The following is a 13,417-nucleotide window of genomic DNA, read 5'->3' on the forward strand; positions in this document are numbered from 1 at the left end:
TGTGGCCTCTGTCGTTGCGGAGCACAGGCTCCGGACGCACAGCCTCAGCGGCCATGGCTCACGGGCCCAGCCGCTCCGCGGCATGTGGGATCTTCCCGGACAGGGGCACAAACCTGTGTCCCCTGCATCGGCAGGCGGACTCTCAACCACTGCGCCACCAGGGAAGCCCAGGGAACAACTTCTTAAAAGTTAAAATTTTATTTGAAGTTAGAACAATTCAAGAAAGGTCTAACTTTGAAAAGCAAATTCTCTGTCCCTGATTTTCTGTAACTCCCGCTCTAAATACTCCATCCACCACATCTTAAAGATCATTATGACAATAGAACATGACCTTGCGTTATATACAAAAGGGTACGTTTAAAGCGAATATTTCTGCATTGAGTCCTATCTCCCAGTGAATGTTATTTTGAGAATGTTTTACTTAGACAAAAGCACCAAAACATAAAAACAGCCAATGAGTATTTATTGAAATCCTTCCTAAAACATGACTGACAGAAGAGGAAGAACTGCTTAATAACTAAAAAAAATGTAATATTCACTTAACCATAGTCCGCTATGCACATTCATATTTAAAGTCAGATAAGGTAATAGTCAGATGAATAAGTCAGTGTGTCTTTGCACATGTGTTTAAGAAGCACACACACACAGGTTAATGTATGCCAGTCAGATTTCATTTCTTTTTCTCTGAAAATGACTAAGTAGCAATGTTCGTTACGCCCCAGCCAGGAATTTAGCAGAATTTATGGGGTAGAAGATCCATAAGGGGATCTATTTCCAACCAGAGCTGGAGGATTAGTTGAATTCCTGTTTGTCAATCTAAGGGCAATGGCGTTAATACCTGTATGAGTGAAAATCATAAACAACTCCTGTAAGAGCCATCAAAGTTTTGTTGACCGATTGGTTAAATGAGAAAAGAGGTTAACCATCTCATTAAGAGAACTGAAAAGCGTTGATTGAGCCAGCAGGGAGCTCTGAAAACGATTTTCCTCTTCTTGGAGCTGCCACCTGGTGCCCTGAGAATAGACAAAAGTGGCATGTTAACCATGTATGTGGAAATTGTGTCCAAATATATTAAGCAAACAACCGTGAAATGTAAAGCCCCTTGAAAGGGACACCTAGCTGGTTTGGGCTCACCACACAGCTGCTCTCAGGACACAAGGGCAGCTGCTCCTAGCTCCATCCTGTGAGATCCCTTTAGCCTTCTCTTTCTGGGCAAATCCCCCAATGAAGCAAGCAAAGCAGTCTATTTATACCTGTTCAATGCACAAAGAAAAATCTCAAAGCTACGTCTTAAAAATGCTGTAAGAAATGGACTGTGTCCAATTATAAAATAGAACCCTGGTTATGGCACAGAGATTTAAATTGTATCTTCTTCCACTGCCCCACCACCAACTCTTAGAAGCAAAATATAAGCCTTAGAACAAATTAATGAGTCTTTAGGGCCATGCAAGAAATATCATGCTTTTTGTCTCAGCCACAAGACCCGTTAGCAAACTTGGAGTGGCAGCTGCGTGCTCAAGCTTCCTGGATTATTACTTATCCCAAGAACAGTGAAACAATTGTTCATGACCTTTTGCACCAGTATTCTATAGGAACGTGTTTACTGGACAAAGTTTCAGGTGAGATATCTTAAAGGACTGGTTACTTTGAAAAAAGTTGGATACTCTACTATGCATGTAGCCATACTTATATAACATTTATGATGTTGGGTTTTTTTACCTTCTGCTTCCAAAAATATTACACGTTCATGCCTTTGAAAGGAGGAAGTATACAGAAAACCAAAACGAGGATCATGGAACTTTACTTGTTTTCTAATTGGTTTTGTTCACTTCATAAGACATCATAAACATTTTCCCATGTCATTAAATGTTCCTCTAAAGTATGAGCGCACCATGGAATGCAACACTCTAATTTTAACAATCCTTGTTTTTGAATATTTGGGTTAGTTCCAAATTTGCTATTATAAATTACACTTTGAGGAACATGCTTATACATAAATCTGTCTGCATGCCTTTATTTGAGATATATTTTTTAAAGTGGTGGTCAAAACACTGTAAGTATTTTTAAAGACTTTGATAAATGTGGTCAAATTCAGACAGCCCCTCTGATTTATGTACAAGAGAAAGTGAAAATAAATAATCCTGTGGAGTATTTCCTGGCAATAGCTGACCACAAAATGGCCACGCCTTTGCTTTGATAGAATTCTTTTACTGCAAGGGCAATTGGTTGATCCTTCTTGACCACCAGATGTCAGTCTAAAACAGAGCAAACTAAACTAGCCTAAGGAGGAGAAAGGGGAATCCACTCTTAGGCTTAAATACTTGGTACCATGCTAAAGAGCCTGGGCTTTATAAAATAAACAAACAAAAACAACGAATATCATTCATTAGATCAAGCAAAAAGACATTGGAGGACCAGGTTTCTTTCAATGGACCTCAGGTTTAGGAGCTGTAATCTGCTTTGCTTTGTATTTCCCTAAAACCCTCTTCACACACTGGCCTCACAGCTGAATCTTTTCGGAAGTATTAGTTTCCTTGGAAGCAGTAAAATGTTTCATGTCAACCCATGAACTTATTCACTAGCTCACAATGAGACACATCTCCTGGGATAAAATGAAATGCTTTAATTAGATGTTTTGAGTTTATTTATGTAGTAGCTAAACAGGGAGTTATCACCAAGCAAGGTAGAGTGGCCCTCCGTGTGGACTCCTGACATCCATTTCAGTGAACACTTTCTGATTTCCTTTTCCTGTCTCTGAGAAAAGGACGGGCCACACTCTAATGCATTTGGAGTTTCCAAAGATATGGTAGAGCTGTTCTCAAGCACTATAACTGACACCGTGATGTCACCGCTGGCACCAGCCAAATGCAGTAGGAGATTCTAGTTTGATGGGCAAGTGCAACTACCTGAGCAAAAGATACATAAAAAGGAAAAAAACCGCAAGGGTACCTCACAGTATGCCAACACTATGAAAATGAAACGAGGCTTTAGTCTAAATTACGTGAAGGAAATTAAAAGGATTTATTATTGAGATCGGTGTTTTTACATAAAAAATATGCACGAAGATGGGACTTCCCTAGCGGTCCAGTGGTTAGGACTGAGCACTTTCACTGCCGTGGCCCTAGTTCAATCCCTGGTGGGGAAGTAAGATCCCGCATGCCATGGCAGTGCGGCCAAAAAAAAAAAATACAAAGAATAGATGGCCCACTATTTGAGGATAAGAACACTAACATCTGTTGAATAATAATAATAAACCCTTCATACAAGCAAAAGAGGTGTTTAAAAAAAAGCAAAGATAAAGGAAAAGTCCAGAATCTATATTCAAATAACTAAATTGTACAAAATGAGATGTGCATTAAGCCCAAGTATTTTAGATGATGCTTGGGTAATGCAGCTAGCAGGAAAAAAATAAATGCAGCTTCTCTTAGCCTACATTCATAGAAATGCAGTGAATGTGCTGTTAAAGGAAACGTCTACCTCACTAACCAGAATACACATGGAGTGTTTTGCTCAGGTCAGAGGGGAGATAACAAACTGGACTCTATCTTCAGGGGGGAGAACAGAACCAGAGTCTCAAAACCATGTCCTTTCAACAAAGAATGAAAGTTTCCCTGAAGAGAAGTCTTAGGTGACAGTGTGATAGCGCTCCTCAAATACTGAATGACTGTCATTTTTAAAAGGCAATGGAATTTATCTCATCCTCTCAAGTTCACAGAACTAAAATCAATGAGTGAAAGTCACGGCGAGATTGATTTGGAGACACAGCCAGAGCTTACAGCTCTACAGTGCACTGCAAATGGATGTCGATTGAGAGGATGACGTGAGGCCATGGTCTCACTCAGTGCACCTTTATCTTCACACAATGATGCCAACAGGGCAGCAAGCCCTGCATCCACCATATGAACTGCCCAGAAGGGACATCCTGATAACAGTGCCTCAAGTGGGTGCCTCTAGCCGCTGTACTATCCCGAGCCTCATTGCTTCTAGCCTGGACTATAGTAACAGCCTCCCTATAAAATGTGTCCATAAATCCTTCACATTTCTCCCTTCAAAAGATGGAACCCAGGGCTTCCCTGGTGGCGCAGTGGTTGAGAGTCCGCCTGCTGATGCAGGGGACGCGGGTTCGTGCCCCAGTCCGGGAAGATCCCACATGCCGCGGAGCGACTGGGCCCGTGAGCCATGGCCACTGAGCCTGCGTGTCCGGAGCCTGTGCTCCGCAACAGGAGAGGCCACAACAGTGAGAGGCCCGCGTACTGCAAAAAAAAAAAAAAGATGGAACCCGATTCCACTGCCTTCCAATGTAGACGGGACTCAGTGACAGTCTCATTTCTGTTGAATAGAAAACAGAGGAAGTGACGATATGTGACCAGGTCATTAAGTCATCATTACGCTTTAGTAGTGATATCTCCTAGATGCCTGGCTCTAGAGGAGGTCAGTCGCCATGCCACGGAAACCCTCAAGCTGATGCTATGGATTGGTCTAAGAGACATGGAACCGATGCCTCTGGTAAGTAGTTGGCAAGGACCTGAAACCTCCCCACAGAGACCACACGAGTCTTCTTAAAATGGATCCTCCAGGCCCAGTCAACATCTTGACTGCAACCTCATGAGAGACTCTGAACTAGACCCACCCAGCTAAGCCGCTCAGGACTTTCTGACCCACAAAAACCATGAGATAATAAATGTTTGCTGTTTTAAGTTACAGCAAGTTTTGGGGGTAATTTTCTGTGAGCAATAAGTGTCTAACACAAGATCTATCTCCCTCTCACACCTCAAGCTCACCCTTTCTTCTAGGTCAAACCACAATCTCCACCAAGGTAGCAGTAAGCCCATTCCCCAACTGGTCTCATCATATATTTACCCCCTCTATCCAATCCATTAATGCCTAAGTGATCATTTTAAAGTAGAACTCTGATCCGACTAATTCCGTATTTACACTGAAAGTGGCCCCCCATTCCTTGTAATATACAGTTTACAATGTCTAACAAGGGCCCTTATGACCTGGCTTTTACCTTCTCCAGCCGCTCAGTTATCACTCTCCAACCACACGTGTTGCCAGGTGTGTCCTACTTCCTGGCTATATTAGCTTACTAGGGCTGCTATAACAAAGTAACACAGACAGCATGATTTAAACAGCAGGAATTTATTTGCTCACAGTTCTGGAGGCTAGAAGTCCAAGATCAAGGTGTTGACAAGGTTGGTTTGTCCTGAGGCCTCTCTCCTTGGCTGACAGATGGCCATCTTCTCCTTGTGTCCTCACACAGTCTTCTCCGTGCCTTCATATCACTGGCGTCTCTCTGTTTGTCCAAATTTTCTCTTCTTATAAAGACTCCCATGACTGGATTAGGACTCACCCTAAGGGCCTCATTTTAACTCAATCCCTCTTTAAATACCTTATCTCCAAATACAGTCACATTCTGGGGTACTGGAGGTTAGGGCTTCAACATATGAATTTGGGGGGACACAATTCAACTCATAACAATGACTTTCACTCTGTCTCCTCTGTTGGAAATGGCTTTGCTATCGGGAGCAGTGAATACGGATGCAGAGTACGCAGTGAGGGAAGAGGAATGGGTGGGGAAAATTAGGAGAGGAAACACCGACAGTAGGAGACATGGAGATCAATAGATCTCAGGTAAATACTGCCTACCTCACAAATTTGCTAAAAAAAATTTATTCAAGCATGGATAGTTTCTATCCTCAATTGCAGAAAAGGGTTTGATATCACAATCTCAAAGGCAAATGAAACAATAGAACATAAAACACGCAGGGAAGCAGCTTCTCCTACCAGAACGGGATTACAGCACAGAGGTCAGAACGTTAGGCCATAAGCCTGAGAAATGAAACACGAAATACCACACAAAATATATAAATACATACTTTCATGGTCAGTGTCAAATTCAAATTGGCTTTGATGAAGTAAGTCTGCTGAAATGACTTAAGTAGACAGAAAGGAGAATTTTGCACACTTCCAAAGAGAAAATCGAAATGCAAGTGGATGTTAACTATTAACAAACAGACAAACAAATAAATGTAATTTAGTGTTTCAGGGGTATTTCTCACTTCTTAATCAACTGATATTCTGGAAAGAAAACTAATTCAAATATGCCTGCCTGCTCAGGCATAAACAAAAACAAGTCCTTATATGTATTAACCTTGAATTACAAACACTACTCAACTAATGAAAATAAATGCATGTCATTATTCTCACTAATAGCAAATGCATGTTGCTGCCCAAAAGTTACTCATCAGTGCTCTTATTTTCATCAATGTTTGCTAATATCTAAGCATTGATCACAGCAATTATACTACACCTGACACTGGAATAAATCTTAACAGACTACAAGGTGCTTTCACATACATTATGTCTATAAAAGCTCACAATAGTGATTTAGAGGTTGGAGGATGGATCACTGGGCTGTAAGACAGGAGGAAGGTACATCAGTTAGGCCTATTTCTCTAGAGAAGGCAAAAGATAATGAGCTAAGCAAAGGGAGCAGTGGAAAAAAAGGAAGGAAATTCAGCTGTAAGAACTTAAAATGTGCTGATCATTCAGTGGTGAGATAGGATGATACAGGACCCATTTTCACCAAGGTAGAAAAGTAAGGAGGAAAAGCAGATGATAAATTGAACTTTGAACAAGTTGAGTTTAAGATGCCTGTGGAATGCTAGTAATCAATTTCTGGTAGGCAGTTTAACATAATAATAAGAACTTAAGGGAGAGATGGGTAAAGATTTGAGTCACGCTGAAAATGTGGGAGTAGATGAGATTGCCCAGAGAGGATGTAGAGAACCAGCAGAGAAGGAGGCTAAGAACAGAGCTCCAGGGAGATGAAACATGCAAAATACATGTAAAGATAGCAGCACTATTTACAATAGCCAAGGCATGGAAGCAACCTAAGTGTCCATCAACAGATGAATGGATACAGAAGATGTGGTATATATCTATATCTATATATATTGATATATATAAAAGTAGATATAGAATAGATATATATAATGGAATATTAGCCATAAAAAGAATCAAATAATGCCATCTGCAGCAACACAGATGGACTTGGAGATTATCATGCCAGGTGAAGTAAGTTAGACAGAGAAAGACAAACTGTTATATGTTATCACTTATATGTGGGATCTAAGATATGATACAAATGAACTTATTTACAAAACAGAAACAGACTCACAGGCATGGAAAACAGACTTATGGTTGCCAAAGGGGAAGGGGGTGAGGGAGATAAACTGGGAGTATCGTATTAACGGATACACACTACCATATACAAAATAGATGAACAATAGGATTTTCTGTATAGCACAGGGAACTATATTCAATATCTTGTAATAAACTATAATGGAAAAGAATGTTTTAAAAAAGAATATAGATATAGGCATACATATGTATAACCAAATTATTTTGCTATACACCGGAAACTACTACAATATTGTAAATCAGCTACACTTCAATTTAGAAACATTGTCACAGAGTGCCAGGCATGACCCAAAGGAACACCTTGGAGAAGGGGGTTCTGAGCTGCGCTAGTTCTACACTACTTGCAAACTGACTTTGGAAAGGTCTTATAACATTTTATTTAAAAATTATAATTATTCAAAAAGTAAAACCATATTTCAATTTAAAAAATGAACAAAATACATGTAAGGAAGAGAAGTAAAGGGCAGAAAGAAAAAAAATCAGAGAGGAGGAGAGTCAAGAGAGAGTCACATCTCAGAAGCCATGGGATTAGAAAATGTCTATGTCAAATGCTTGAAATAAGATGGGAACTTTAAAAAGTCGGTTGGACTCGGCACTTTGGAGGTCAATAGAAATTACCACAGAATCTTACTCGATGATCAAGGTGCTGACTATAATAAGTTTAAGAGTGATTAATAGGAGAAGAGATGAAGACAAGTAAAGGCTATTCCTCCAAGAAGTTTATCAGAAAAATTAGAAGACAGAGAAGAGTGGTAGCTGGAGAAGAATGTGTGTATGCAGGAAATGATGGATTTAGTTACTTTTCAGTGGAAGAGACTTGAACATGTTTATAGCTAAAAAAGAAGATAATAGCAAGGGAAAGGGTGGAAATTGGACAACAGAGGGAGTAATCCAAGCAGCAGAGTCCGGGGGAGGCTAGAGGAAATAAGATAAAGAGCCTGTATTAAGGAATCAACTTTGAACAAGCCAAAGGGGACTAGGGAACTCGAAGGAAAGTCGAGACCAGTAGAGTAAGCGAAAAGAAAATTGAGGCTATTCACAATAATAACCACAGTTTTCCTAGGGACAGAGAGTGGGTGGCAGGAGAGTAAATGAAGAAAACCATAGTAGTTTGGAATTTCAATGACGAACAGAAGAGGGAGCTGATCAGAGATGTGCACAAGTATTTCTAAATAATCCTAGAGACTCTTTTGGTTGGAGACCATGGATTAGCAGTGGTTCCAGTTTAGAGGATGAGAGGTTTCCTCCAGGAGCTCCCACCAGGCCTGGATGTGGTTAACAGAGAAGGTAGGTGATGGGATCATCTAAGGTTGGAGATTAGCAAAGCAGATGCTACGAACACATATATGCTGAGGATATTAGAGGGTTGGTAAGAAAATGGCTAAACCTGCTGTGGTGGACAATACAGGGATGTTCACTCAACACCAATTCCCAGCCTTCTTCTCCCTTGTCTTTCTCTCCTAGTGAGACTGGAAAGCTAAATACTTTACTTCCCAGTTTTTATTTCAGCTGAAGTTGACCTCATGATCCAGTTCTGACCTCATAATCCAGTTCTGCCTCATGATAAAAACCTAAGGCAGCTCTTGCTTTCTTGATAAAAAGGACCAGATGTGGACAGTGTGGCCATTTCTCACTTCCTTCCACTTCCTGCCCTGAACGTGGAGCAGTCCTAGAGGTACAGCAGCTATCTGTTAAGTGTGAGGCAACACACACGAGAATCAAAGCCAACAAGCTAAGGGTGGTGATGAGGAAAGAAGGAAAGTGCCTGGACCCATGATGATGTTACAGAGCATGTTATAGGTTGAATTGTGTCCCTCAAAATTCATATATTGAAGTCCTAATTCCCAGTACCTCACAAAGTGACTTTATTTAAAGATAGGGATTTTACAGAGGTAAGTCAAAACGAGGTCAGTAGGGTGAGCCTTAATCCAAAATGCCTGGTGTTCTCATAAAAAGAGAAACAGCACATGAAGATGAAAGGTGAAATCAGGAGAGGCTTCTACAAAGTCAAAGAATGCCAAAGATTGCCTGCAAACCACCAGAAAATAGGAGAGAGACATGGAACAGATTCTTCCTCACGAACCTCAGGAAAAACCCACCCTGCTGTCACCTTGATCTTGGATTTCTGGCCTCCAAAACTGTTAGTCAATAAATTTCTATTAAGTCACTCAGTTTGCGGTACTTTGCTATGGCAGCCCTAGAAAATGAATACAGAGTGCCTAAAATCCCTGTGGTAACCTTCTACCTCTAAATTCTCTATTGCATGAGAAAAGTAAGCACCTACTTATTTAAGCTAAACCACTGGTTGAATTTTCTCTTTCCTATAGTGGAATGCAATCTTAACTAAGAAATGTAGAAGGGGAAGAAAATTGTCATAAAGGGAGGTGAAAACTGGGATGAAATGGTTGAGTCAAGGATTTCAATGAGGTCAAAGATGGAGTGTGTATTTGGAGGTTAGAGTAAAATAGACTTTAGAATTTCAGAAGTGGAACAGTTGCACAGAGCCAGATCATAGGTGTGCCCATGGGTATAGGTTTCTGCAGTCTAGATGATAGTTATGGAAGGTAAGGACATCAGGGAACAGTGAAGTCACAGTGGTGGATTACTGATGCCATGGATGCCAAAGTCATTCATCATGGGATTTGAGGAGATAACATGGAAAGACAGAGACCACAAAGAAAGACCAGGTGTTGAGTAGACGTGAACGACACCAAGGAAGGTGATAAAATCTGAAGATAGGAGCTTCAGGAGAGGGAAAGATTTTGCTCAAAGGATGAAAAGCAATGGTTTAGGAGTTATGATAGTCTGATAACTGGTAGAATTCTAACATCATCTCCAGGCTTCACGGTAGATGAAATATGGGAAATAGAATCCATCCAGCACAAGAAAGCTACAAATCAAATATAAGTTTGAACTTGAATGATAAATATACCCTAAAATGTTATCACCTGAATTAGTCAAATAATTAATGCCAAATAAAATTTAAGAGCTTAAATTATCTGAGAAAGTGAGTTTCAAATTTGGAAGTGGCTTTATAGGTGTTTAGTTCAAGCTCATACCAGTGCAAGGGTCCTCATCCTTGAATTTCATTTCAAGTTGAAGGTATATCCATGACCTCAGAGTTTTCCTTGATTATGTGCCTGTAGGTGAGGAAATAGAGAGAATGAATATTTAACGACACATTGTTCCAAATATGTTGATTCAGCAGATTATTTTTAAATACACCCCGTTTAAACTCTTTTTTTCCTTCAGATTCCAGTACAAAGAGGCCTTTTTCCAAAGAAAGAGCGCTTGTAACTATACACATACACTGACAAATTGCATACAGAAAGCCTCAGAAAATATGTTAGAATATCAGAGTGCCAGCATTCCACAATTTGCAAAAGACAGTAATAAATACGTTAACTACACTCAATTTTTCAAAATCATTTCACTCCATTTTTTGAACTACTACCATTGTCCCTCAGGAGAAAAATAAAGAAAAAAATTACATCTCCAAAGTGATGTGCTTTTTCCCTGGTCTTCCAGAAATCTACCAGACCCAGAACTGTAAAAAGAATAACATTCTCTTTGTATGGGGGAAAGCTATAGACTTATAACTCAATCAGTCTGAGCAAAGTACATTACTATTTTTTCTCCCCTCTCCCTCTTCTATTAAAAACTTAAAAGCAAAATGATCTGAAAAGTGCTTACTGATGGGAGGAGAGGCCTTTCTGGATTTAGCAATTTGTCAGGCTGACATTTACTGCCTGCTGCATACCAGCTCGCGAAATTTTGTGGAGAGCTAGACTGTGTGTGACAGACCCCTCTGGCTAGTAGTTGGAGAGCTTGTAAACACAGGTATGCATTTGGATTGGGTTTGTGAAGAATGAAAAATAAGTACTGATTAAGTGATGCAAATTATATGGTGGAGAAGCATAGCATACCTGAGGCTGTAAATGTCTCAATGTTTAATAAATGAGAAAGGCTCACTGTAAAGGACTCCCAGGAATAACTCAGTTTGTGAAGCCCCCCTGACTCCCCTCGAAGTATAGAGAGTTACTGTGAGAAGGCAAATAGCTCTGTACACAGACAGTAATCAGTCTCTACAAAAAGTCCATTTTCTTTTTCTGGGGTCGAAAAAATTAAATTATCCTAGAGGTGATATTGTTTCAGAAGTACGTGGCTCTTAAATGAAATAAAGCTGCTGAGATATACAAAGCCACACAACTCTCTTTACTTTTCCATACTTGCAGTTGGCTTACCAGGTCCCAATTTTCATTGCAAATAGAACCGCTTGATGATACTATTTCAACTTAATTCTTGGGGTTTACTACTCAGGCTCTTTGGGTTCATTCCTGTTCAATTCAGGGTTTACTCCCTCCCTTACTCCCAGCTGGCGTCTGGATTTAGGGAAATTGATATAGCATCCCTGCACTAGCTGATGGGTAGGTGGGATGCATTGAGTCTGTGTGCTGTCCTCTGTTCTATTAAAAAAAAAAAAAACTGATTCTGACACTTGTTACAATGGTAAGGAAGATTTTATTCGACTGTTGAAGTAGGGGTTTGCAATAGGGAAGAGAAATTGGAGTCTACTGCCAATACAGCCAGGACAAGTGGAGACTTATAGCCAAGGGGCAGAATGAAGGGGTCAGTGGATAGAAGATTACTCCGACAAGATATCGAGGGGAGGGGAATTCTTGCTAAACTGACCTAACAAGATTCTTGCTAAAGGTTGGCCAAGGACTTATCCATAAAGGCAGGGGATGAGGAACTTGATCAGATGTCATAGGTGGGAGATGACTTAGCAGGACTCTTTGCTAAGACTCGGCCGGGCAAGCCAAAGACAGGACAGGACCAAGGTCAAGGCCAACTCTGCGGGCTTGGAGAAGCCTGAGTAAATTGTGAGTTGTGTTGAAACCGAGGTTTGTTATTCTTGGCACAGTTTTCTGCTTGAAGGTCATATAAGAAGAGGTTAGAGATAGGAAAGCAGGTTAGTAAAACTACCTGCATAAAGATCACTGTGAAGCTATGAAACTGAATGAAATTGTCCTCAAACAGAGGGTAAAAGAAAAACTTTGTGGAACACTTTTATTTAAGGAGTAAATGGCAAAAGACAAGTTAGAAAGAGCAGCAGTGAGATAAAGATCACAGGAGCTATAGAAACTAGTGGAGAAGATCGTTCGGAGAGAGAAGACCAAATTGTAACTGTCCTTATAGTTCATTTCCTATCTTCTTAGGGACAGAGAAGACGAAATCAGGTATTCGCTGAAATTGAGAGATAGTGTTGCTATGGACATCTGGGGGGGAAAGTTTAAAAAAGGATAATAGAGGAATGAAAAAATTGCTAGACTGTAGGGAGGAGAGAGCAGAAATTAGAGCATGAAGCTACAGGACATCAAAGGAGAATGCTTCTTGTTGACTCCCCTAAAGGTCACCAGGAAAAGGTCTTTATCAAGCAAAGCTAAGTTTATTAGACTTCAGTAAGAGAGAAGAGCACCTTGATAGAGCATTAGTAGCATCTTGGAAGAGGGATGTCAAGTCAGAGGAGGATGCTTGTAGGATTTAGAACCTGACTGAATGATGTTTAGGCAGGTCTTGCCAACCACGAAGTTGGTTGGGCTTATGCAGAGTTATGACATCATAATTTTAGAGTAATGTGCACAGGGAGGCAAGGGTCTTGAAGGGAATCTTTTTTTTTTTTTTGCGGTACGCGGGCCTCTCACTGCTGTGGCCTCTCCCGTTGCAGAGCACAGGCTCCGGACGCGCAGGCTCAGCGGCCATGGCTCACGGGCCCAGCCGCTCCGCGGCATGTGGGATCTTCCCGGACCGGGGCACGAACCCGTGTCCCCTGCATCGGCAGGCGGACTCTCAACCACTGCGCCACCAGGGAAGCCCTTGAAAGGAATCTTGATGATCAACTTGTCAGTCACGTTTCTCAGGAGAAATAGTTTCCTGGAGCAAGAAGTTAAGTTATTTTGTGCTTGCTTTCAGTATTATTTAACATAGGGACAGGAAAGTCTACCCAGTTATTATTTAGCACAGAGACAGGACATCGTTTTAGTTTCAGCTCTCATTTCATAATTTTCTCTGGAGATAGCTAGCAAGGAGACAGAGTAAAAGGGGAAATGTGGGATTATCCAGTCCTGAGAACTGACAAGTTGTGTAAGCTCCTGGTGAGGGCGGTGGCACAGTCAAGCCTGTTAAAGAGAACATAGTCGAAATGGTGGAT

At 40.8% G+C, this 13,417-nt stretch overlaps 1 long non-coding RNA gene across 2 annotated transcripts in view; it reads right to left on the minus strand.

Annotated features, from left to right (window-relative positions):
- Positions 1 to 255: 255 nt before the first annotated feature.
- The window catches only part of LOC115864330 (uncharacterized), a 29,710-nt gene continuing 16,548 nt past the window's right edge, over positions 256 to 13,417 (minus strand). For both annotated transcript variants that reach the window (XR_009564033.1, XR_009564032.1), the window contains 3 exons: positions 10,266 to 10,346; positions 5,155 to 5,296; positions 256 to 1,013 (listed from right to left, as the gene is read on the minus strand). This is a non-coding gene — a long non-coding RNA (uncharacterized lncRNA). The remainder of the gene's footprint in view (positions 1,014 to 5,154; positions 5,297 to 10,265; positions 10,347 to 13,417) is intronic.

The sequence above is a fragment of the Globicephala melas genome, chromosome 5, assembly GCF_963455315.2.
Source record: "Globicephala melas chromosome 5, mGloMel1.2, whole genome shotgun sequence".
In the NCBI taxonomy this organism is placed as follows: domain Eukaryota; kingdom Metazoa; phylum Chordata; class Mammalia; order Artiodactyla; family Delphinidae; genus Globicephala; species Globicephala melas.